The following is a 26,956-nucleotide window of genomic DNA, read 5'->3' as shown; positions in this document are numbered from 1 at the left end:
ATACCTTCTCCTCTCATTGACTTAGTCAGTCAGAAAGTAGGTTTCTCAGCAGAGGTCATTTGCCTTTGGGCAGCAGGAATGTGTCTCTGAGATTGATATACTGAGCTGTAGAGAAAAATTTGCAAATTGTCCTATTTATTTCTTAAGAGAAAATTACAGTTAGGTATGCAAACCTGTTAATCAATATCTTTGTCTCCTGCACCACAGTTCTTCCAGAAAAGAGCCTTGACCTCATAGACTCCGCTTGTTATCCTTGCAGACACTCATGGTTGAGGCCAAGACTTTGTTTCTGAATTAAACAGAAGGAAAGTTCTTTCAACCTAGAGAGTGGGCAGCTATGGAGCCCAAGCACAGAAAGATAGCCAAGAAACAGCGGACCAAGAGGTCAGTGGCCTATCTCAGTAAGTCTATAGCCATGATGAAGATGCCTCTTAGTATGAAATGCATGCCACCTGTCCAGAAGAGGAATGGGTCATCTCTCCAGATGCCAAAACTGAGTAGGCCTTTTGAGGCCCTGGAGAATATTGTCGGCCGCAGAATTTCTCATGGCTGGAAGGAAGCTAATGAACCAGTCACCCAGTGGAAAGCCATCATTCTAGATCAACTGCCAACAAATCCCTCTCTCTATTTGTTGAAATATGATGGGATAGATTGTGTCTATGGATTGGAGCTTCACAGTGATGAAAGGATTTTAAACCTTAAGTTCCTGCCTAACAACATACCATTTCCTCAGGAGACAGACACTCATCTCTCAAACACCATAGTTGGCAGAGCAGTGAAACATACATTTGAGGGCACAAATGGCTCTAAGGATGACTGGAAGGGGATGGTCCTAGAGGAGGTGCCAATCATGAAGACCTGGTTCTATATTACCTACAAGAAAGATCCGGTCTTGTAAGTTTACCACCTCCTGGTTGACTACCTTGAAGGCAACCTCCACATCATGCCATGCTCTATGGAGGAGTGGACTGGGGTGGTCCAAGATGAGGTGCAGACCATGAAGACCTGTTTCTACATTACCTACAAGAAAGATCCAGTTGTGTACCTTTACCACCATCTAGATGACTACATTGAAAGCAACCTCCACATTATGCCAGGATGTCCTCCAATAGGGGTGAATTTGGAATTAGGCAGGGATTCCTTGGCAGGCAAAAGCGTGCAGCACAACGAAAAAGATGGAACCCAAAATATAGGTAAATTATTTACCAAGTTCCCACCAAACCTTCCGTGCATTTCATCAAGTTTGATAATGACTTCCATATCTATGTCTATGATTTGATGAAGATGTGTTAAAATGAAATTCACAAATTTTGGGTGTCAGACTTAAAACTGTGTTTGGGGAACTCTTTTTTTCAGAAATACCTCAGGTCTTCTATTAATCCTGGTATCTTTCCCAATGGAATTTTTTTTTTGCTCTAAAAATAAAAGTTGTGAAGGTGTTATGTTGTTTGGTCAATGATGGAGTTTCTGGTGGATGGGACATCACAGAAAGACAGGCCTCAAAACAAAACAGGACTTATCGTCTTTTCCCCTAGGAGAGGGAATGACAAAAGGAGATGCAGTGTGTGGAAGAGGACAAGATGGCTGTTTAAGAAACAGAGGAGAGTGGCCAAAAAGATGTAGGATCTCAGAGAGGGATAATGCGTGAGGGAAAAACATGTCATATGGAAAGATGTGACATCGAGGTGTTGGGACTTAAGAGGATAGAGAGTGATAATGAAGGGTCACAAATGTGTACTCAGAAGCAAAGAAAATTGGGTTTCATTTGATTAATGATTTAATTCATACCTTCTGGAAGTCACTGCGTATATTAACTCCACTGGAGCATGTTGAGTGACCCGGATCCTCCTGCCTAAAGAAAAGTGTTTCCTCTCAGTGGCTCTTCTGCAATGGGGTGGACCTCAGGCTACCTACTTACTTTTGCCAGGCTTGATCTGCTACCTATTTTGTCATGCCTGGATTCTTTCTGTCTTGCACTCTCACAGGTCTTATGCATGCCATTCAACCCCTGTGAGTTCATTGAAACAATTCGCCTGCCTTAACTGTAAAACACTGTTCCCTTGTCATTGATCATGTTCTGTGGGATTTGGGCTATAAAACTCACAAACAGACTCACGCGCACCCAGGCTAAACTAGTAGTACATTGAATCACATTGGTGTGTGACATGCACAGATATGATGAATGCACCGAGCTCCATAAAATCAATTACCTAGGGAATCAGTGATGTTAGGTGAAGTGTGGCAAAGACCCCACAAACTCATCAGACCCGAGGATACCAGTATGATATTGATGCCTGACTCCCATCATGCAAGGATCCTGACATCTTTAACAGGGCAGTTTTGGTTCCTTCATCTTCAAAAACTTGGTTAGTAAGGTTGTAGGTGTCAAACTGCCATTCAGGGCCCAGCATGTAGGTCACCTGTGCCAGGTCAGGTGATTTGGCTACAATGTGGGTGAAAACTTGCACCAGGGCATGCTGGTACCCTCGCCCCTTCTTCTCCTCAACATCATCATCAGTCTCCTGGGTGGGTCTAGAGCACAAAGAAGGCAAAATGGACTAAGCTTCCTCCTTAGTGGATAACCTTATCTACCCTCAATTTGGACTGACTTTCAGAGGGCATGCAGCACATTTTATCCTATTAGCCATCTCTTTCATTGGATCACTCACTTATCCAATGAATGATTGAATTTATCCATTCCTCCATGTCTATATCTTCTTCAATCCCTTCTTCCATTTCCCCATGTCTTGTGTCTACAGGTTGCCAAGATAAATTTACTATGTCTCTTCTGTTCTAGAAACTTTCATTTGTAAAGAACTTGCCCTCTCAGGGGTGGATTTTTCTGAGTTCTCTGTAGATGGAGACCATATGAGGAGGAACAGAGGAGCAACTATGACAACACTTGCGCAGTAGAGTTAGGCAGATTACAGATGGATGCCTGGCAAGCCTGTACAATGAGTCAGATTCCCATGAGCTCTGTCACTGTGATCTCACATAGATAACTCATTCAGTGTTCACGTCCAGGACATTGAGTTTTAATATTTGTCCTAATCTGGTAAAGAAACCAAGATGAGGAGAATAGAGGAGCCTGATGTAAGGCCACAAAATGGGTCATTTGAAAAGGAAAGACTATATGCCTCCATGTGTGCTGCCACCCTTCTTAGGAAATCCATCTTTCCATAGATTAGCTATAGGCAACCCAAGTGTCCAGCACACTGCTAACCACAGGTTTGAACCTAACTGCCTTTGATTTCTGAAACAAATGCTGTCCCGTTAAGGTCTCATAAAAACACAGCAAGGTATGTAAGAATGCCCCACTATCAGCTTAGAGCAATTTCAGGACACCAAAGAAGCAGCAAGTTATCTTTATTGGAAATACAAATGTTTCTGGAGGGACAAAAGGATGTACATTAAAAAAAACGATTGGTGTACTCACTACGATTTTATGTGATATGGCCCACACAGGCTTCTGGTTCTTAATACTTGGTCCTCAGGAGGTTTTGTAGGTTGTGGAGACCCAGAACCTAGCTGGAGGAATTGCGGTCTGAAAGCTCAAGCCTTGATGTTTCAGGGCATCCTTTCACTGGTCCCCAATGTTTACTGATTTCCTTACAGAGAACGAGAGGCCTCCTACTTCTGCTGCCATGGCTTCTGCAACATGAACTGTAAGAACCCCCTCCACACCCTGGTTGCTCCCATCACATAGGAAGGTGTAAGTCACAAACAATCTCCCACACCAGTTTAGAATTATGATTCATAAAATGGTTATTTCTTTTAAGGGGCAAACCTTACAGATTGCCATGCCAGACAACAGCCTTTTGCAGGATGAGGAGAGGAGCCTAGTAGCTGGATGTGGAGGTGGATGCATGAGAGCTTGATGGAGGAAGGTCATTGGTTAACTAATAAAGAAACTGCCTTGGCCCATTTATAGGCCTGCCCTTAGGCGGTGGAGTAAACAGACAGAATGTTGGGAGAAAGAAGCCTAGTAAGGAGTCGCCATGATTCTCCCACTCCAGACAGATGCAGGTTAAGATCTTTCCTGGTAATCCAGCTCATGGTACTACACAGAATATTAGAAATGGGTTAGATCAATATGTAAGAGCTAGCCAATAAGAGGCTGGAACTAAGGGGCCAGGCAGTGATTAAAAGAATACAGATTCTGGTGTAATTATTTCGGGGCATAAGCTAGCCATGCGGGTGGCCAGGTACCGGGAATGCAACCCTGCTGCTCTTATTACAACAGAGTGGCACCCAACGTGCTAATGAACTCCACATAAAACCTGAGAGGGATTGAAAAGGAGAGAGAGAGAGAATTTAAGACAGCTTTTTGTTGTGCCACAAAGAAATTGTCCTGACTCAGCAGCAGGAAAAAACTGGCTGTTTTAAAATGCCGGCTTTCTGGGCTGTGCCGTCATCCCGATCTCTGTCTGGCTCCTGCAGGAGACAGAGCTTTTGAATGGAGCATTTGTAGTAAAGTGCTACGACTTGCTTGATGGCAATGTGGACTGCTGTGTGCCTGGAACTGTGTGTGGCTCAGGGGCACCAAATGGCTCTGAGGCAGGAGTGGCTCAACTCCGCCATGTTGAACTGTGCTGTTCTCAGGCAGAAACTACCGTAATTACCATAATAACAGCTCAGTTAAGGTTTAGACTGGGCAGGACACAGTTGGTACCGTATTACTTGTACATGTTGCAACTTAAGTTTTTAAGAAGTGCTTAACATTTTAAGAAATGCTCCTGGCTAGTAAAAAAATTAGAGATTCACAATAAAACAGATTCAGACATAAAAGACCACAGTGTTGGTGACTGTACGTAGGCTTGTGACAGAGAAAAAACAAATATAGAAATAAAGTTAATGATTTAAAAAAAGGGTAAATTCTTTAAAAAGACAGAGTACAGATAGTTGTAGATTAAAAGAAATAAAGAAAAATAAGCCATGTAAAAATGGAAAATTCACAGAGTCTGGATTCTTTATATTATTGCGTTTTCTTTAAAATTTTTGACTGTGAAGGAGCTAAGTACAGAGAGACATTTCATTACATGGGCTGCCAAGCTAAACCAGAATGGATATAAGGGTATTATGATTTTAAAATTTGGGTCTAAGGATATGATGCTTTGGAGAGGGTCTTCTTTTGTTTTCACAGAGGATGAGACTCTGTGGATTGCGTCTATCCCAATATGGTATGATAGACCACGCCCTCCTGAAAGGTTGCTGTGAACACCTTCAGAAAATTACTTCACTCAACTGCCTACCGAGATGACCCTGACACACAGGTTACACCATGAAAGATCTGAATACAGCGCCCCCATTCAGCAGGAAGCAGTTTGGAGAGAAAAACTGCGCCCATGTTCCCAAATATGGTTTATAAATATTCTTTTACATTTAAAGGGGGATATGATATAGATATGAATAATTTGCATTTGTATAGATTTTAAGGTCAATTTTGTTATATGTATATGTATTTCTGATCTTGATTAAGGTATTGTGATTGTGTAGTTCATTTAAAAATGTAATGTATAATTAGGAAATATAGGTTGCTAATGGATAATCATAAATAATAGTCAAGCTTGTAGTCATGTTAGTTAGATTTTCTAGATGTGCATAGATATATTTCAGATAGGCATTCTTCATATGTTTCAAAGGCTACAGAATATGGCATTTAATGTTTTAATGACTTAGGGTTTTTCATGACAATGAGACACGTCTGCTCCTGGCAGCACCAATCTACTTCAAGGGGATGATGGGCATCGAAGAGGCTCCTTATGGAGTTTGATAGCCATTTGGGCAAGAAACTGTTCTTGCCTGGACTGTTGCATAAACAGGACACAAAGAACCCGCAGAAAGAGGACTGCTGAACTTGCCTAAAGGTGAGATGGTCTTTTGGGGTTCCTGGTTTATGAAAGAGTCTACGAGACATTCTGCAGGACACAGCAGAAAGTGACTGAACTGTCTTTGGAATTTTCCTGATTCATGGAAATGTCTGCTGAAAACTGTGGGCCTGTAGGCTGAAGATGGATCCCCCAATGGTACAGAGGAACTTTGGGTGACTGTCCAGGCAGCGAGATGTCTCTGTCATTTCTAGAATTTTCTTATTTCTTGTTTACTTAGGTAATATTATATCCTTCTGGAGTCTTTGATGGAGTTGAAGAATAAATAGATAGTTATAGTTTTCCTTAGTTATGATAAGAGATAAAATAGATATAAATATTGTAACTAATTCTTGCTTGATAACCATTTTGTTATATGTAATTTTACTATGTTAAAGTTAAAGCCTTTCTTTTTTGTTTAAACAGAAAAAGGGGAAATGATGGAGGAAGGTCATTGGTTAACTAATAAAGAAACTGCCTTGGCCCATTTATAGGCCAGCCCTTAGGTGGGTGGAGTAAACAGACAGAATGTTGGGAGAAAGAAGCCCAGTAAGGAGTCGCCATGATTCTCCCACTCCAGACAGATGCAGGTTAAGATCTTTCCTGGTAAGCCAGCTCATGGTACTACACAGAATATTAGAAATGGGTTAGATCAATATGTAAGAGCTAGCCAATAAGAGGCTGGAACTAAGCGGCCAGACAGTGATTAAAAGAATACAGATTCCGGTGTAATTATTTCGGGGCATAAGCTAGCCATGCGGGTGGCCGGGTACCGGGGACGCAGCCCTGCCGCTCTTATTACAACAAGAGCAAGCTGAAGGCAGTTACTACATTTTGAAAGAGAGAGACACCACACCCCAATGGCCTTTATCTCAGTTGCTATAGCCTGAAGGAGCAGAAAGAGCTCCTGCAACACACATATTTGGACATAGCAGCAAAATTTACCAGTATGTGACAAAAACCTATTTTAGTTTATTTTTTTCATGCTTTCAGGTACATGGCAGAGACAGGATCTGCTTCATGCATTTCTGTGTCCAATGACTTCCCTTTAAGAAAAAACCCACAAACGCTCCCAACAACATCATCAGCATTCAACAACATGTCCATGATTTCTTTGCTTTGCCTTTGATTGAGCAGTAAATCGTGCTGCTAGTTAATCTGTGCAAGCAATGTGAATTTCTCTGTAATTATATAGACAGAATTGACAGGTATCTTAAACATGTCAGGGGGTCACACTGCAATGGTGTGGGTTAATCATCACCATGTGACAGTGACATATTTAAGATCTCTCCTTTGTCTTTAACTCTCAGAATTGTCAAGATGTTATGTTTCTGTGCAGACTTCTCAGGGTTTTCTCCCATTCATGGTTTCCATGGATGTTTGCTAGTTACACTTACATGTCTTTTGTCAGATTCTGTCAGTTTTTGGCATGCACTCTCAGCTCCCCAACTTCTCCTGCCCTAAGATTCTAGTTCCAGGCATTTTAGACATCTTGTGACTGTTGCACGAGTCTCTCATGTTCTGCCTAAATGATTTGGAATGTTATTTAGCCTGAGTTTTAACTTCCATCCCTGATTTCATTGACTTTCCTTGACCATCTTTCTTGGGCCACTGAGCTGAACTACAAGGGGTTTTCTCCAGTTACTTCTCCATGCTGAGACAGCCTACACTCTCAGAACTACTGTGATAGTGTTTCTGTAGCAAGTATTCTTCTCAAGATAAGAAGAAATTTCAATATTATAATTCATCTGCTGTTATTGTGTCTTAAACACACAAACACACCTCCATAAGTTAATGCACACACACTGTTGATATCTCAATTCAGGGTGCCGTTCTGGGGTTAGTAAGAGGCTTCTCTCTAGAGGGGTTCCTAGAAATCCATGGGGTGACACCAACGAGGACCTTGGGCAGGTGAGCTGTGGGTGCCTGCAGAGTGTCTTATTGTCATGAAAAGTCCTAAGTTATTTAAACATTAAATAGCATATTCTGTAGTCTTTGAAATATATGAAGAATGTCAATCTAAAATATATCTATGTACATCTAGAAAATCTAACATGACTACAAACTTTACTATTATAGATAACTATTCATTAACAGCTTATATACATAACATTTTTACATGAGCTACACAATACAATACCTTAATCAATATCAGAAATACATATACATATAACAAATTGACCTTAAATTTAAATCACTGAAGCAAAATCCATATCAATGCAAATTATTCAGACCTATATTGTATCCCCCTTTAAATGTAAAAGAACATTTAAAAACAATATTTGGGAAAATGGACGCAGTTATTTCTCTCCAAACTGCTTCCTGCTGAATGGTGCCACTGTCATTCAGGTCTTTTACGGGATAACCTGTCTGCTAGTTTCATCTCAGTTGGCAGTTGAGCAAAGCAATTTTTTGAGGGTATTCACAGCAACCCTTCAGGAGGGCGTGGTCTATCATACCATATTGGGGTCGAATAAGCAATCCGCAGGGTGTCATCATCCCGGCTAGCTCAGTTAGTAGAGCATGAGACTCATAATCTCAGGGTCCTGGGTTCGAGCCCCACATTGGGCGCCATTCTGTAGTAGGAGCTGTGGGCTGTGTTTCTGCCGCCCCAATCCCTGGCCGCCTGGCTAGCTTATTCCCTGAAATAACAACACACAAACTGTATTCTTTTAAACACTGCTTGGCCTATTATATCTAGCCTCTTCTCGGCTAACTCACACCTGGACTAGACCATTTCTAATAATGTGTATAGCACCCCAAGGTGCGCTTACCGGGAAGATTTTAGCCTACTTCCATCCTGGGTCGGAGCTTCATCGCATCTGTCCCAGAGAGCAGAGCTAAGGTGTATGAGCTCACATCCTCTTCCTCCCAGCATTCTGTTCTGTTTACTCCATCCACCTATGTACTAACCTATGATCGCCCAGCAGTTTTTTTTTTTTATTTTTTAACCAATGACCTTCCTCCATCAATTATGTATACAGAATTCTGCCTGCATGTATTTTTGCATGCTAGAACGTGGTATGAGATCTCACTAGAGATGGTTGTGAATCACCATGTAGATGCTGGGATTGAACCCAGGTCATCTAGAAGAGCCGTCAGTGCTCTTATCTTCTAAGCCATTTCTCCTCCCCTGCGTGGCAACATGGATCATGCTGTCCTTGAACTTCCAAAAATCTGCCTGCCTTTGCTTCTCCAGATGGGATTAAGGCCTGTACCAATTATTCCCGGCTGAGAGCTTGTTTTTAGGCTGTGGCATAACAATACAGCTATACTTCAACTCTTGGCTGAAGAAAGTCAATTATCAGAGAGGGCCATCCTCTTCAGTGCAGCTTGAGAAGGTCACACTTAGAACAGTGAGGAGGGAAGGGAAAACCTTCCTAGCTAGCCATATCAGCCTGTCAATCTGGTGATCAATGGGATTAGGATGTCTCTGCCGAATTACCCTCACATCTCAAGTACTAACATTCTTATTCCAAGTAAGTTGTGAACAGTAGCTCTGTTTTTCATTTTTCAAATCCCATGTCTCTATTTCTATGACCAATGACCTTCTTATTTACCACATTATTTAACTAATAATCATTTCTGTATTTTGCTTGGTGGGTCAGAGCAATTGGCATTCACTCTAATTGTACTTAAAATTTTGTTTTTAAAATTTTTACCTTGAATAATAAAATACATTGCCATTTAAAAAATAGCTTTATAGCCAAGTGTTTATGCATGTATCCCAGCACTTGGTTGGTGACAGCAGGAAATCAGGGAGTTAAGAGAGTCATCTTTGGCTACATAGCAAGTTCCAGACCAGCCTGGAGTATATGAAACCCTATCTTTAAGGAGTAGCTTCACTGAGATATAATTCATATGATAGCATATGATCTACATATTGTTTACAATGTGTAACTACCTAGGTGGTGGTGATGCACAACTTTAATCCCAGCTCTCAGGAGGCAGAGGCAGGCAGTTAGTTCCCTGTGGATTCTTTTATAGCCAGGACTGTTTCACAGACAACCCGTTTCTTGAAAAACCAGAAATAAATAAATAAACAAAGAAACAAACAAATTAATGTGTAACTGAGTGGCTTGCAGTATATTGTTAGAGTTGTGCAGCAATCACCACAGTCTAATTTAGGACTATTTTACCTTCCCCAAACAAACACATATACTTTGAGAATCACTGTTCATTATTTGTCTCTCTTCCATGCCATTCTTCCTTTCCTGTTTTGTTTATTTTTTTCAAGGCTCTTCTTGAATAACTTTGAGCTCTAGATCTTTTTGCCCCACCTCCTAAAAGCTGGAATTACAGTTGTGCACCACCACATTCAGCTTCACACTTACTGCTGTGGACATCTTGACATTTTGTGTAAATAGATTTATACAGGAATTATTTTTATGCTACTTACAGAAATGTTTTCAAGGTTTATCCATATGGCTATGTATCTGAATTTATTTCTTTTTATTGCTGAATAAAACTCCATTGTATGAATGTACTTGTATCACATTTTATTTGTTCATGAAGGTGGTGCATATTTTGATCATTTCCATTTTGGGATTGTTAAGAACAATGTCCTATGTCCTGTTTTTTTTGTGTTTCTGTGTGTGTTGACTCATGTTTTCCTTTCTGGAGATTAGAGCAAGCAGTTGTGATCATTGTGCAGCTTCCCTAAGGCAGTCCCAGAATGTTCCAAATTTCCAGTGGTGTAAAGGTGATTTGGTTGTCTGCTTGACTGACATCCCCTTTGCTGAAGGAACTGAGAGCAAGGGAGTGTATAGCAGCTGCCAATTAGGAAATCAGATTGCTCCATTCTCCAAGATTTTTACTTGTAAAAAACTAGACATCAGAAGAATGTTTCATTTTTATCTTTACTTTTTTTAATTAAGATTTTTTAAAACATACAGTCTCCTCCTTTTACATAACTATCCCCATTCCCACCCCTTCCTCTCCTCCTGCTTCCCTTACCTTCCCCATCCCACTCCCCCATCCACTCTTCATAAAGGGTAAGGCTTCCTGTGGGGAGTCAACAAAGTCTGACACTTCTCCTTGAGGCAGGACCAAGGCCCTCCCCTGAGCAACGTTATCCCTCCAAAAGGAATGTGCTCCTAGATGCCAGTTCAAGTACTAGCGATAAAACCTGGTCCTATAACCTGTGGCCCCACAGACTGCCCAAGCCTTACACTGTCCCCCATATTCAGTGGGCCTAATTTGGTCTTCTGCAGGTTCCCCCGCTGTCAGTCCAGAGTCAGTGAGCTCTCACTAGCTCAGGTCAGCTGTTTCTGTGGGGTACCGGGCGCGACATTATCCCCAACCAACCGGACCCCTCACGCTACACCCGGGTTTAATTCCCAGCACCCACATGGCAGCTCGCAGCTGTCTGTAACTCCAGTTCAAGAGAATCTGACATCGTTATACCAATGCACATGAAATAAAGTTAAATAAAGTTAAAAAAGATAAGTAATGTAGAAACTATGCTGGCTGGAACATTTATTTCTGACTAAGGAAATAATTTAATTGAAATGTCTGTAACTTATCCTGCTCCAGATGAAGTTTTTTTAAGAGTTTAGATAATTCTCAATAAGTGAGTGATAAATTTAAGCATGTAAGAGATATTTGTACAACTAATTTAGGACTTTAAAATATAAACTACATATTAAAACATCTAAGCAGTCTAGAACACAGTTGTTAGCGTCAGTGTTATTTGTTTTGTGTTTTGAGACAGGGTTTTGCTATGTAGTCCTTTCTGGCTATGAACTCAAAGATCTGCCTGTCTCTGCCTCCAGACTATAGAAGGCATGGGATCAGACACCCAGCTTTAGTGTTTTTTGTAATAGTGCACATAGAGTTAGGACTCTGTAAATTGCTACCTACCGTTATGTCTTGAAGAGTTAACATGCATCTTGCATTGTACTACATTTGGTTCTTCATTTAGTTATGTGCTTTGAGAATAGATTGGTGATTATGCAAAAGCTAAACCAGTAATAATAGCCACAAATAGTTCTAAGTATTTGGGTATTTATGTATTTAGCTTATTTATTGATTTATTTATTTATTTATTTATTTATTTATTTATTTATTTATTTCTGTCGATAGTCTTACGTAGGCTTCTGTAGTCTAAGCTGGCCTAGAACTCATGCAGTTTAGGATGAGGCTTATTACTGCTGCCAATTCCACCTTAATGCTGGGGTTATGGGTGCACATCACCAAACCTGGGACATTTGAATATTTCCATTGTTTTGGAGTTTAAGACTCCATTTAATTGTTACATTGTATGTTAGATAAGTAATGATGTTCGTTTGTCAAAAAGGATGACTTTAATTAAAGTATTGCTTTATATAAAATTTTAAAAATTTACCTTTTTGTGTGTATGTGTGTGCATACGTTTGAGTGCTTTGTTGTGTGTGTAGAGTCAGAGTGCAAGTTTGTGGATATGTTCTCCCGTTCCACCTTCATGTGGATTCTGGTGATTGAATGTAGTTTATTAGGCATGTGCAGCAAGTACTTTTACTTGATAAGTCGTTTTGCTGCCCTCAGTTTACATAGTTTTTTTTTTTTATTGTTGTTGTTGTTGTTAAAATTGCAGAAGAATAGACTTTATAGACCTGGTTTTGTAGGAAGTTTTATTTGCCTGATATGATCTCAAGCATGTTTGTTGTTCTGGCATTACAGAGTAGAATACCGGTTTCTTCATACATATTCCCTGTCTAGTTTCATTCTTTTTATTGGCAGCATCTGTATTATTGTTATTCTTTTGGGTTTTTTGATGCAGGGTTTCTCTGGGTAGTCCAGGCTCTCCTGGAACTTGCTCTGTAGACCAGGCTCTCCTGGAATGCAGAGATCCACCTGCCTCTGACTCCCAAGTGCTGGGATTAGAGGCTTGTCTCACCACTCCGGGCAGCATCTGTAGTTTTAAAATTTGTATTTTTTTCTATTTTGAAAGTTGTGTCTTGTTTCTTTACATTTGTGCTTGCCATTTTTTAAAATTCTTCCTCCTATTTCCTGTAATTTAGAACTTTGAAACACACATTGTTTGGTGAAATAGTCAAGTAAGTGAGCAAGCATCATTGCTGTGAAAACAATGTGTTTCCTGGGGAAGCTCTGCTGCGAGTAAACAGTAAACTTCGAAAGGTTTTGTATGGAATGTGATCTTGTAAAGCAATATGGATGTATAAAAATAACAGACTCTGGACCTGATTGGTTTTCATATGGACTTTGATTTAAGGAGTGGCTTTTATGGAGCACATTTGGTAATAATAGAGCTGGCCAAATGTTTGGGTTTGTGTGAGGTGAAGGACTTTATGACATTGGTAAAGAAGGGTGGTCAGTGGAGACCGTTAGCCTTGGAGCAACAAAGAAGAAGGTGGGGTGAGAACAGCTTTGAGGTCCAAAGGAAATATAATTGAAAGCATTCAGATAGTCACGGTGGTGCAAGCCTGTCATCCCAGAACTTGGGAAGTGGAGGCAGGAGAAACTCAAATTTGTATGCAGCCTGGTCTGTGTATCAAGTTCTAAGGTAGTCTGTGGTACACAATGAGTCCCGCTGACAAGAAAAACATTTAAAATAGATGTGGATCTGAGTGAATGTATCTTTTAGGTCTTGAATCATTTTTAGATGACTATAAATTTGCATGTAGTTGAACAAAATAATACAGGGATTCCTCTGTACTCTTTACTCAGTTTCCCCATTGATAACATCTTATAAAACTACAATGTCAGGTCCACAGTATTGAAATTGTACCCTGATAGTCAAATTGACATACTTCCTCCTCACAAGGAATGCTCAGGGTACCTTTTTTATAGCTTGGCCCATTTCCCTCTGCCTGTATTTTCTCTTCCAACCTGACAACCAGTCATGTGTTTTTGTATCAGGTTTTCAAAGAACCATAACTTATATACCCTACCTAACATTCTAGGACTGACTTTTTCCACTTAGCGCTGAGGTTTATCCTTTTGTTATAATGTAGCAACAGTGTACATTTTTAATTGCCGAGTAGTTTGCCACAATATAACTGTACCACAATTTATCATTTATTCATGAAGACATCTTGGTTGTCTCTGGGTCTTGGCTATTATAAATAAAGCTCTTATATAAACATATACATATAGACTTGTCTTTGAACATATGCTTTTCTTTTTTTTAAATTTAGTTTTTTTGTTCTTTTCGAGACATAGTTTCTATGTAGCTTTTGGAAACTGTCCTGGAACTACCTCTTGTAGACCAAGCTGGCCTCTAACTCACAGAGATCCGCCTGCCTCTGCCTCATGAGTGGTGGGACTAAAGCTGTGTACCACCACTGCCCGGCTGAACATCTGTTTTTGATTCTTTTAGCTTATCCATGAGTAGAATTGCTAGTGTTATTGTAACTAACTTGCTTGCCAAAATGTTCTAATTCCTTCATAGCATTACTAGCATTTGGTATTGCCATTTATAGAAATTTGGTTGGTCTGTATTATATATGTAACAGTTTTAACTGTAGGTGTTTTGTGTTTTGTTTTTTTCCAACTGGTTCTTAGGTAAATGAGGCTGCTCTTGACCTCCTGGTGTTCTCCTGCCTCTATTTGAGCTACTGCATCAGGCTTCATTGTAGTTTTCATTTTAGTTCTTGTTGTTAATGATGTTTAACATTTTTCATGTGCTCATTTGTTTTATATATCACTCAGGGCTTCTTGCACTCAGGTACTCACCACTGACCTCTACCTACTACTTTTTTTTCTTCAATTCTTATTAAATTAAGGATGAGCAGAATTGTTTTTTCCTGAAAGGTTGAGGTTTTTTTTTATTTTTTCTATTTTTTGAGGAAATGGTTTAATATACAGAAGCACACGCATGTGTGTGTGTGTGTGTGTGTGTGTTAAGGAAAGTGGGAGTTGTACACACAGTAGTAAGGGTGGCTATAGACTTCTCAAGATAGAGTTGCTTGCAAGACAGTGTTCTTTGCAATCATGTATCAGGATTAGCTTTTCAACTAGAAAAGACCATTTTTATGGAGCAGGGAATTGCCAAATGTTTCTTGCATAATTCTAGAGGAAGAACGTCTTTCTAAGTAAGGGCTTTATTTTGCTTGAAGTTTTTAAGTCAGTTTTAAACTATAAGTACTTATATGTGATATTAGTAATGAATCAGAAAGTGGCTTCTTTTTAATAGTTCTATGAAAAAATACTTGATATCACTAATCATTAAAGTAATGAAAGCAAAACCACAGTGAGATAACATATTATTACCTCTTCTCTGTTCAGATGGTCATTGTGGAAAAAACAAAAGAAGCAAAGCTTGTGGTGCACACCTTAATCCCAGCTCTTCGAAGGCTGAAGTGGGAGAACTAGGAGTTCAACCTAGGTAAGGGCACCCTTGGCTACATAGTGCATAGTGAACTCAAGATCACCTTGCAGTATTACCCCCCCTCCAAAAAAAAAGAATAATAGAAAAAAAAAAGAAAAAAAGACAAAGTCATTTTGGTAAAGACATAATAAAAATCTCTATAGGCTGTTGGTGGAATTATGGCTTGGTACAGTCATTATGGAAAATAGTATGGAGATCCCTCAGAAAGTTAAAAGTAGAAACAAGATGATCAGCAATAGAAAACGATAGCATGGTGTTTACAAGCATGCATGTATACACACAGTGGAAGACAACTCATACTTAATGAAGGGAATCCCATAATTTTATGTGATCTAATCTGGAAGACAGTATAATAAATGAAATAAGCCTAGAACTGAAAGACATGGAAATACTGATTGTTTTAACTTATAAATACAATATAAAAAGTTGAACTCAGAGACAGAGGCTAAAATGGTGGTTATCAGAGGCTGCCTGGGGAGAGGAGATAGGGAGATATTCTTCCTAGGGTACAAAGTTTTAGTTAGGCTGAGTATGTTCTAGAGGTCTATTTTACATCACAATTGCTATAAACAATAATGTAGCTCTTTAGAATGGCTCAGTGATTGATGTACCATCACAGTTTCTAGAAAATGCCTCTTACAAAACTATGCTGTAATAGATTGGAATAGAAAACCCTTGTAATAGAATTGTTTACTTTCATACAAAGAAGATTGAGAAAACACCAAAATCTGCATGCGGTGTGTGCCCATTTCATCTTTAACGGGTTTGTGTGGTGAGATTCATGACACCATCAGAATCAGAATGGTTCAGCGGGGCCTATGTTGAATCCATGAATGCTAAATACGTTCATGACAAGATCCAGCATACTTTCCTTATTGAAGATCAGAAATCGCTGTAAAAGTATTGTAGCCCAGAATTATAAAGCTAAATAAATGTAGTCATTTTAAGGAATAAGAGAAACACATACTTGAAAATTGCAAAGAGTGTGGATCTTAAATGTCAACAATAAAATGGATAGGTAAGTGAGATGATAGTTGGTTACTTCAACTTAGACATTTTGTAATGTTTATCTGCATCAAGACATTTACCCTGTAAATTTATCTGTTTGTTATACTTTAATAAAGCTGAGTAAAATTGAAAAAAATGAAAGTATGCACTATCATCATTAGAACAAAAAAAGACATTGGCCTCTTTCAATAAGTTAAATTCTGGCACATTGCTAGGGTAGGAAAATTAAGCCTTTAGTGTTTTATCAGCTGTCAGCTGTCATGCTTTGGACATCATGGCCTAGAATCTGTTCTTGTTATAGGCATATTAAAGTAAGCTAGGGGTTTATTATTAAAGTGAATTCTGAAAAGAATCTCTTGGGCCATCTTTGTATTTTTTAATAAATATCCTACCCTCGGCTTGTTAAGGAATTTTATTTTTGTTACACAACAGTAAACTGGGTCCTGGAAGCTCAGCTTTCCTGATGCTCAATTTTTTTATTTTACAAATTTTGTAATTTACAAAGTTTGTTGATAAGAGGGGAGAAATTGTCAGGATATTTGAAACAGAGTCTCAGAGGGTTCTCATTTCCTTCTTTTTCTTCTGTTTACATTTTTATTGATTATTTGGGAATCTCACATTATGTGCCTCCATGGTGCTCACCTCCCAGTCTTCCCATTTCTACTTCCTGTCCACCATGATCTCCCCTCTTCAAAAAAGACAAGTCTATTTTGTATTGACTGTATATTCACTGAAATGGTAAAATTCTTAGTGGTCAAGTTCCCAAAGGGAATGAGTCTTTCTCAGCCTATATCCATGCCAGAAACCATCCATCAGCTGAGGAAAGCTTTGCAGTGGCTGGGATGGGGCGGGAATAGATGTCCTGCACCCATGCTACTGCCTGTATTGCCTGCACTGAGGGGCAGAGCAGGCTCTCCCATACTCACAGACATTAACATGGCTTCAGACATCAACTCTGACCATGGGCTTCCTCATGGACTTTGGTGGTAACTTGGACCACAGACATCAACCTGGCTGTTGGCCATATCAGAACCCTAGGGGCTGCATGGATCGTGTCCCTCAAACATGGTCTCAGGTGGTTACACATGCCACTCACACAGGCTTGGTGCACCAAGACAGCAGAGCCTGAGGACATCACAAAGGCATTGGACAGTAGCACAGACTGTGTAGGTTCATGTGGATCTCAAGCTTCATCTCTGTCTGGAAAGCAGCATGAACCTCTAACACCAACATAGCCTCTTGTGCTATCGTGGACCACACTGGTCCTTCGAGGAGGTCCAATCCAGAAGATGAATGTTGCCTCTCGTCAGGCCTCCATTGTTGCCCAGAGCCAGGAGGAACTGCTGCCTGGCAACAGCTTGAAGGCTGTTGTATATCATGCTGTACTTGAACATTTGTGCCTACCCTGCCTCCAAACTAAGCATCCCGTGCCTCAGCCTCTCAAATGTTAGGATTATAGATATGACCCTCTATGTCCAACAAAGCATACTGGATATTTTTCTTCATTTTTAGGGTAGAACCTCGATCTTATACATACTAGACAAATTCTTAGCTTCATCTTCAGACCAGAGAACTTGGTTTATTTTATAGATTGATTTTATTTTTATTTTATGTGTGACTGTTTTACCTGGATGTATATTCTGGGTGAAGTGCCCAAAGTGCATAAGAGGGTACTGGAGCCTCTGGAACTGGAGTGATGATTGCTAGCCTCCATTTGGGTGCTGGGAGCCAAACCAGGGTCCTGTAGAAATGCCATTATGTACTCTTAACCTCTGAGCAATCTCTCCGGCTTTGAAGAAAGGTTCTTTTAATTGAATTTTCTGTGTTTAGTTCATTCACAGGTTAGCAACTCCAAAGTCTTAGAAATGAAAAACTTGCTTTCAGTAGATGACTGTACAGTTTCCATGGGTTTGTAGGCTTTGTGGGGGTTGCAGTGTTCTTGAATTCTAGCTTTAATCCATGGTGATCTGATAAGATACAGGTGGTTACAGATATTTTTTGGAGCTGTGGATGTTTGCTTTGTTACCAAGTATGTGGTCAATTTTCGATAAGTTTCCTTGAGCTGCAGAGAAGAAGGTATATTCTTTCCTATTTTGGGTGGAATATTCTATAGATGTCTGTTAAATCCATTTGATTCATTACCTCCATTAGTTCTTTTATTTCTCTTTTAGCTTTATGTCTAATTGACATGTCCATTGGTGAGAGAGGAGTGTTAAAGTCTCCTACTATTAATGTGTGCGGTTTGATTGCTGCCTTGAGTTTTAGCAATGTTTCTTTTACATACGTGGGTGCTTTTATATTAGGGGCATAGGTATTCAGAATTGAGACTTCATCCTGATGAATTCTTTCTGTTAGGAGTAGAAAATGTCCCTCTCCATCTCTTCTGATTGATTTAAGTTTGAAGTCAACTTTGTTAGAAATTATTATGGCCACACCTGCTTGTTTCTTAGGTCCATTTACTTGATAAGCCTTATCCCAACCCTTTACTCTGAGTAGGTGTCTGTCTTTGTGGTTGAGGTGTGTTTCTTGTAAACAGCAGAATGTTGGATCCTGTTTTCGTGTCCAATCTCTTAGTCTGTGCCTTTTTATAGGTGAGTTGAGTCCATTGACATTAAGTGATATTAATGACCAGTGGTTGTTAACTCCATTAATTTTTTAGTAGTAAATTTTGTGTGTTTGCCTTCTTCGAGTTGCGCTGGTGAAGGGTCTCTAAATGTCAGAGATATTGTGGTCATTGTTGGACTCCTTGGTTAGGTTTTTTCTCTTCCTCCCTGCCTCCCATTTCCCTCCACCTCTGCCCGCCACTCTCCCGCTCCCACCACTTCTCTTCTCCTCCCTCTACAGTCCCAAGAGCAGTCAGGTTTCCCAGCCCTGTGGAAATTCCAAGGTCCTCCCCACTCCATTCAGGTCTAGGAAGGTGAACTTCCAAACTGACTAGGGTCCTACAAAGCCAGAACATGAAGTAGGATCAAAACCCCATGCCACTGTCCTTGGCCTCTAGCATCAACTCTCATTGTCTGCCATGTTCAGAGAGTCCGGTTTTATCCCATGCTTTTTCAGTCACAGTCCAGCTGGCCTTGGTGAGCTCCCAATAGATCGGCCCCACTGTCTCAGTGGGTGGGTGCACCCCTCATGGTCCTGACTTCCTTGTTCATGTTCTCAGTCCTTCTGCTCCTCATTAGGACCTTGGGAGCTCAGTCTGGTGCTCCAGTGTGTGTCTCTGTCTCTCTCTCCATCCATCACTAGATGAAGTTTCTATGGTGATATGCAAGATATTCACCACTATGGCTATAGGATAGGTTCATTTCAGGTTCCATATCCTCAGGTGCCCAAGAAACTAACTGGGGACTTTGCCCTGGGCACCTGGTTTCCACTCCAAGTTCAAGTCTCTTGCCAACCCTTATGTGGTTCCCTTAACTAAGATATGAGTTCCCTGTTCCTCTATCCAACCTTCCTATACCCCCAATCATACCGTTTCCTCAAGTTCCCTTCATCCTCTTCTTCACACTTTTCTCTACCCATCTCCCCTCACCCTCATCCCACCCCACTCTCAAGATTTTAAATCTTTTCCCGGCAATCCTCTCTATTTCCCATAGCCAGGAGGATAACTATGTTTTTCATTGGGTGTACACACTTGTTAGCTTCTTTAGGATCACAAATTATAGACTCAGTGGCCCCTATCCATGTCTAGAAACCAATGATGAGTGAGTACATCTCATGATCTTCTTTTTGGGTCTGGGTTACCTCACTCTGGATAGTATTTTCTATTTCCATCCATTTTCATGCAAAATTCAAGAAGTCATTGTTTTTTACAGCTGAGTAATACTTTAATGTATATATATTCCACACTTTCTTCATCCATTCTTCCATTGAAGGACATCTAGGATGCTTCAAGGTTCTGGCTATTACAAATAATGCTGCTATGCACATAGTTGAACAAATGCTTTTGTCATATGAGAGGGAATCTCTTGGGTATATTGCCAAGAGTGGTATTGCTGGGTCCAGGGGTAAGTTAATCTCAATTTTTCTGAGAAACTGCCACACTGATTTCCAAAGTTGTTGCACAAGTTTGCAGTCCCACCAGCAATGGATGAGGGTACCCTTTTCTCCACAACCTCTCCAGCAAAGGCTATCCTTTGTGGTTTTGATTTTAGTAATTCTGACAGGTGTAAGATAATATCTCAAAATTGTTTTGATTTGCAATTCTTCGATCACTAAGGAGGTTGAGCATGACATTAAGTATCTTTTGGCCATTTGAAACTCTTCTGTTGAGAATTCTCTGTTCAGTTCAGTGCCCCATTTTTAATTGGGTTATTTATCATTTTAAAGTCTCGTTTCTTGAGTTCTTTATATATTTTGGAGATCAGACCTTTGTCTGTTGCGGGGTTGGTGAAGATCTTCTCCCAGTCAGAAGGCTGCCTTTTTGTCTTAATGACAGTGTCCTTTGCTTTACAGAAGCTTCTCAGTTTCAGGAGGTCCCATTTATTCAGTGTGCCCTCAATGTCTGTGCTGCTGGGGTTATACATCTTGGGGATATTTCTATAATTAGGTTAAGAATTTTATTTGTTCTTTTGAGTCACACTAGGTACGGCTGCTTACTTTTCATGACTTGTACTATTTGGAGATGTTTCCATAATTAGATTGGGAATATTATTTGTTCTTTTTGAGTCACACTAGGTGGGACTGTTATTTATGATATTTTAAGTATTTATCTCTTTTAACTATTATCAGCAAACAGTACATTATTAGGACTTGGCTTTCATTTTTGTACTACTAATAGTACCAAGAGGTGTTTAATAGACTTTTTTTCCTACGTGATGCAGTGTAGATCCAGGCTGTGTGCTGAAATAAGTGTTTTGTTTACAGCTAATCACTTTGCAAGGGGAGGTCATCAGGTTTTGTGTTTGTTTTAAAAAGTAGTTTTTTAGCTTTACTTATTTTCCATTTGTAGGGCTGCATCTCTGATTTGACCCAATAGTTTCTACTTCAGTATACCTGTGCTATAGCCACAACTTGTTATTTCTGTTTTCTGTAAGTTTATTCCACACAGCATCACTTGAAAGGGAAGTCAGTTGGTTAAGTGAGTTAAGGCGTGGTGGCATGCCTAAGACCCTAAGCAATAGAGGTGAGGCGGCCAGATCTTGACTTGCCCTCTAACCAGACTCATGATTATCGTAAATATCACCATAGAACCTTCATCCAGCAACTAATGGCAACAGAGGCAGAGATCCACATTGGAGCACTGGACTGAGCTGCCAAAGTCCAGTTGAAGAGTTTAAAGTTGTTTTCTCTACTTCTTTTGGGTTAGGATTATCAAGTCTTCCTGTTGTGTGACCACTGGTTTCTGGTGTTACCATGTTGCTTTTTAGGTTGTTGGAGGGATTCTTACTTTGGCGCCTACCCATCTAGTCCTTCAAATGAGGCCTGCAGTGTTTTTATGTCTTGGTCCAGTCCTTGAAGTGGCTGTCTGAGTGTTTGGGAGGTTTTCTTGATATGCTTTACTGTCACTGTCTGTCTCAGAAGTTTCTGAGGTCTCTATACGCCTTCTCTCTCAGTCTTCTTTCCTGTTGTGTTCACTTCGTGCTCTCTTAATCCCCTCAGTGTTGTAGCAAGCTCTTGGTCCCCTCAGTATTATAGCAAGCTTTCAGCTCTTAGGCAGCGTGTGGCTAGTACCTTGGGGGGGTGTCCCATGGGTGGGATTATGTTTGAGGGGATCCTAGCCACAGGAAACTCCCTGATGTCTGGCTAGAAAAGCTGAGGGAGTTTGGGAGGGACCTAGAGTTTTGTCCCACTGGGGAGGTCCTAGAAAGTGGGGCGTCCTGCCATGTGACTGTTCACTCACCTCTTAAGTCCCCTCAGTATTGGAGCAAGCTGTGTTTTAAAGTCCAACCCAAGTTGCAGGAGGGTAGCCTTTATTATTTTTTTAAAAGATTATTTATAAAAAAGATTTATTTTATTTGTATGTGTGTCTTGAGTATGTACCAGGTGTGTGCTGGTGTCTTTTGGCATGGTGAGAAAAGTTCAGATATTCTGGAACTGGAGTTACATGTCCATGAACTTACTCATGGGGCTGCTGTGATCCAAACCCAGGTCTCCTAGAAGAGCAGCAAGTACTCAGTGCAAAGCAATCTTCTCAGGCCCACCTTCAGTACATTGTTTTACAAAAAGTTAAACTGTAATCTTTACTATGTTGGTTATAATTTAAAGAACTAGAAGTTTTTTTCATTTATTTCCACACACGGGGTGGAGGGAGAGAAAGAGAGAGAGAGAGATAGAGAGAGAGAGAGAGAGAGAGAGAGAGAGAGAGATAGCACGATACCAAGCTAATTTATAAAAGAAAGCATTTTACAGTTTCAGAGGGTTAGTGCATCACTGTGACTCTGGAGTCTCCAACATTTTGGATCTTTAGTACAAATCCAAGCTTCTTGTTCTCAGCTTTATATGATGGCCTCTATGGGCCTTCAAGCCACATGCCATCAGGGCTGTAACATTTTTTTCTGAACTAATGAGGAAGATTTCACAACCTCTTAACTCCAGTATTTTGGATTCTAAATTCAGGCAAGTATTGTTGTACATTTTGGATGGAATATGGCTCTCTCATTGGATTCCATTTGTATAAACTTTGAACTCTTGGTGTTTTCCTTCGTTGAATAAGCTTTACTTTGTTTTTGGAGTAGATTCTCTAGGGATTTTCTTTTTACAGGTTTCATGGTTAGCTAGGTGGGATCTTTACCTTCATTGCAATTCTCTGTACCTCTTTCAGCACAAACCTAGGTGTAGGCATTTTATTTCCTGGTCTTCCTTTTTCCTCTCAGATTGTGCATTTGTATTTCTCTTTGCCCTGTTTGCACTTTTCTTTCTTTCTTTCTTTCTTTCTTTCTTTCTTTCTTTCTTTCTTCCTACCATCCTTCCTTCCTTCCTTCCTTCCTTTTTTTTGTGGGGACAGTGTTTCTTTGTAGCTTTTGAGCCAGTTGTTGGGGTTTTATCTCAGTGGTAGAATACTTGCTTAGCACTTTTTCATTTTAGAGCTGCATTAAGAATGATTACTAATAACCATGAGTCAATACTGTCTTGAATGAAATCTCTGCCAATAATATTGTTCCAAAACTCTTCAATTTAGCCTCAAGCAGGTTCTTAGGACAAGGGCCAAAAGCAGCCACATTGTTGGCTAAAACATTACAAGAATTGTCTTTATTCCAGTTTCTTTTTAATTTTTTTTATTTTTTATAAATAATACCATTCAAAATTTGCACTTCCTCCCCTCCTCCCATTTCCCTGTTACTCCCCCACTCACTCTTCCCCTTCTCTACCAATCCTAAGAGAGCAAGGTACCCTGCCCTTTGGGAAGGCCCTCCCCCCTCCAACCAGGCCTAGGAAGGTGTGCATTCAAACAGACTAGGATCCCCAAAAGCCAGTATATGCAGTAGAGACAAATCTCAGTGCCATTATCATTGGCTTCTCAGTCAGCCCCCATGCCTCCAGCTGGATTTAGCTGAGGCACACTGTCTCAGTGGGTGGACCAACCCCGCCTTGTCCTGAGTCCTTACTCATCTTCTCCCTCCTTCTGCTCTTCAACTGGATCTTAGGGGCTCAGTCTAATGCTCTGCTGTGGGTCTCTGTCTCTATCTCCCTGTATTGCTGGACGAAGGTTCTATGGTGATATTCAAGATAATCATCAGTGTGAGTATGGGACAAGGCCAGTTCAGGCACCCTCTCATCTACTGCCCAAGGACCTAGCTGGAGATATCCCCGTGTACACCTGAGAATCTTTCTAGAGCCAAGTTTCTTGCCAACCCTAAAATGGCTCCCTTAATTAAGATATCGTCTTCTCTGCTCCCATATCCACCCTTCCTCCATCGCAACCATCCCACTCTCCCAAGCTCTCCCTAATTCTTCCCTTCTCCCTTCTCTCTCCCCCCTCCCCTTCATCCCACCCAATCCCCACCTTGCCAACTTTTGCCCAGTGCTCTTGTCTGCTTCCAGTTTCCAGGAGGGTCTATATGTTTTTCTTTGTGTTCACTTTATTCCAGTTTCTAATACTGTTTCACCCTGAAACCTCTTGAACTGGGCCTCTATATTCCACATTGCTCTTAGTACTACTGTCTTCAAAGCTCTTGTAGCATTTTTAAGCCCCACTTAAAACATTCAACCACTTCCCTCATGCAAAGTTCCCAAGTCAACATTCCTCTAACAAGCAGCTTGACAAGTCCTGTCACAGCAATACCATGTAACAACGTTATCATAGTTACTTTTCTATTGTAAAGAGACACCATGATGAAGGCAGCTTATAAAAGAAAACATTTAATTGGGGGCTTGCTCATGGTCAGAGAGTGAGTCCATGACCATCACGTCATGGGGCATGGCAACACACAGGCATGACACTGGAGAGTAGCTGGGAGTTTTAACCTGATTTACAAGTTGGTAGCATAGGGGGTGGAGGGAGGGGCTGGACCTGTCTTAGGCTTCTGAAATCTCAAAGACCACCTCCTGTGAAACACCTATCCAACGAGGTCACATCTAATCTTTCTCAAAATGGTTCCACCAACTAGGGGTCAAGCATTTAAATATAGGAGTTTTTATGGTACCATTCTCTTTCAAACGATCACATTAATCAAAATACTATTTTAGGACCCAAATTGCTCAATATTATATGATTAAGAAACAGCAAAGCAGATTCAGAGACTACTAGAGAAAAGAAATATATATTATAAGCATTATAAGCAACTTCTAAAACTTGACAGAGAGGGAACGCGGGCTCCTGCTGCTGGGGCTGCAGTGTCCCCTGTGCTCTCCTTGACCGGCTCTGCCTGCCCCCCATTTCCCTTGGCCCCTGGCTCATCAGGGCTACCAGGAGTCCGTCTGTAGGTGCTGAGAAGTCCCATCTGGATGGGTGAGTGTGTGCTATCCTGGGGCAGATTGTCCCGGTAGAGAGCACAAACGCCCCTCCCCCAGCTCCTGCTGCAGGGCTGTCTTCCCTACACTCACGCCCCCACCCCCAACCCCAAGCCTGCCTTGTCTGCAAGGTCCTTTGCTGTGGACAGTTTCCTGCCCAACCCAGAGCAGTGAGAGCATGACTAGAGGGCAGGCCTCAAGGTCCCCGCCAGGGAACTCGGGCTATTGTTGCTGGGGCTGCAGTGTCCGCTGTGCTCTCCTGGACCGGCTCTGCCTGCCCCCCATTTCCCTTGGCCCCTGGCTCATCGAGGCTACCAGCAGTCCCTCTGTACGTGCTGAGAAGTCCCATCTGGAAGGGTGAGTGTACGCTATCCTGGGGTGGACTGTCCAAGTAGAGAGAACAAATGCCCTCCCCCAGCACCTGCTGCAGGGCTTTCTTTCCTACACACGAGCCCCCACCCCCACCCCCAAGCCTGCCTTGTCTGCAAGGTCCTTTGCTGTAGAACAGTTTCCTGCCCTTTCACTAAGGCTACCAACCCAGAGCAGTGAGTGCCTGATTAGAGGGCAGGCCGCAAGGTCCCCGCCAGGGAACTCGGGCCCCTGCCGCTGGGGCTGCAGTGTCTGCTGTGCTCTCTGGAATGGCTCTGCCTGCCCCCCATTTCCCTTGGCCCCTGGCTCATCGGTGCTACCAGGAGTCCCTGTGCAGGAGCTGAGAAGTTCCATCTGGACTGGTAAGTGTGTATTATCCTGGGGCGGACTGTCCCAGTAGAGAGCACAAAGCCCCCTACACTAAGGCTACCCAACCAGAGCAGTGAGTGCCTGCCTAGCAGGCAGGCCTCAGTAACCCCCCCGAAAGGGAGCGCAGGCACCTCCAGCTTGTACTGCAGTGTCCCCTGTGTTCTACTCGACCCCGCCCTACACCTTGCATTCGGCCTTCTTTCCGCGGGTCATTGGACTACTAGGCATCCCTGTTTTGGTGTTGAGGAGTTCATCTGCAAGGGAACGGTTCCTGCCCCTACACTGAGGAGATACACCCAGAGAGTTAGTCACAGCAAAGACTGATCCAAGACACCAGGCCTCTCCTGGCTCCATTTGAAGGAAAAGATGGGCAGGCGCCAATGCAAGAATTCCCCCAACAACTTGAAAAGCAACGTGACATCACCAGAATCCAGGAATCCTGAAATGAGAAGTGTACACGCTAATCCAGAAGAATTAGAAGAATTCGACTCAAAAGTGAATTATATGAAAATAATAGAGGACCTTAAACAAGAGGTGAAAAACTGCCATAATCAATTAGAGATTACAAACAAAAAGGTAGAGGAAATGAATAAATATCTCAAAGATACCCAAGAAAACCAAGAGAAACAAGAAAAAGTAATCAAACAGGTAAGGGAAACAGTTCAAGACTTGAAGAATGAAGTGGAAGTAATAAAGAAAACACAAACCGAGGGAAGGATAGAGATGGAAAATTTGGATAAACGAACAGGAACTACAGAGACAAGTACCACCAACAGATTACAAGAGATAGAAGAAAGAATCTCAGACATTGAAGATACCATAGAGAAAATAAACTCTCTGATCAAAGAAAACAACATAACCAACAAATTCTCATCACAAAACATTCAGGAAATCTGGGACACAATAAAAAGACCAAACCTACGAATAATAGGGATAGAAGAAGGAGAAGAAGTACAGCTCAATGGTCCAGAAAATATATTTAATAAAATTATAGAAGAAAACTTTCCCAACCTTAAGAAAGATATTCCTTTGAAGGTCCAAGAAGCATACAGAACACCGAATCGACTGGATCAAAAAAAAAAAACCATTTCCTCGTCATATAATAATCAAAACACAAAAC

General features: G+C 41.1%; 1 non-coding gene and 1 pseudogene across 1 annotated transcript; both read left to right on the top strand.

Moving 5' to 3' along the window:
* The first annotated feature begins 526 nt into the window (after window positions 1-526).
* Window positions 527-26,956, top strand: part of LOC130869150 (spindlin-2-like) — a 32,374-nt pseudogene continuing 5,944 nt past the window's right edge.
* Trnam-cau (transfer RNA methionine (anticodon CAU)) lies at window positions 8,366-8,438 on the top strand. Its single transcript has one exon. It is a non-coding gene; the product is annotated as a tRNA-Met (tRNA).

The sequence above is a fragment of the Chionomys nivalis genome, unplaced genomic scaffold, assembly GCF_950005125.1.
Source record: "Chionomys nivalis unplaced genomic scaffold, mChiNiv1.1 scaffold_28, whole genome shotgun sequence".
NCBI lineage: Eukaryota > Metazoa > Chordata > Mammalia > Rodentia > Cricetidae > Chionomys > Chionomys nivalis.
This window is presented reverse-complemented; position numbering and strand designations above follow the sequence as displayed.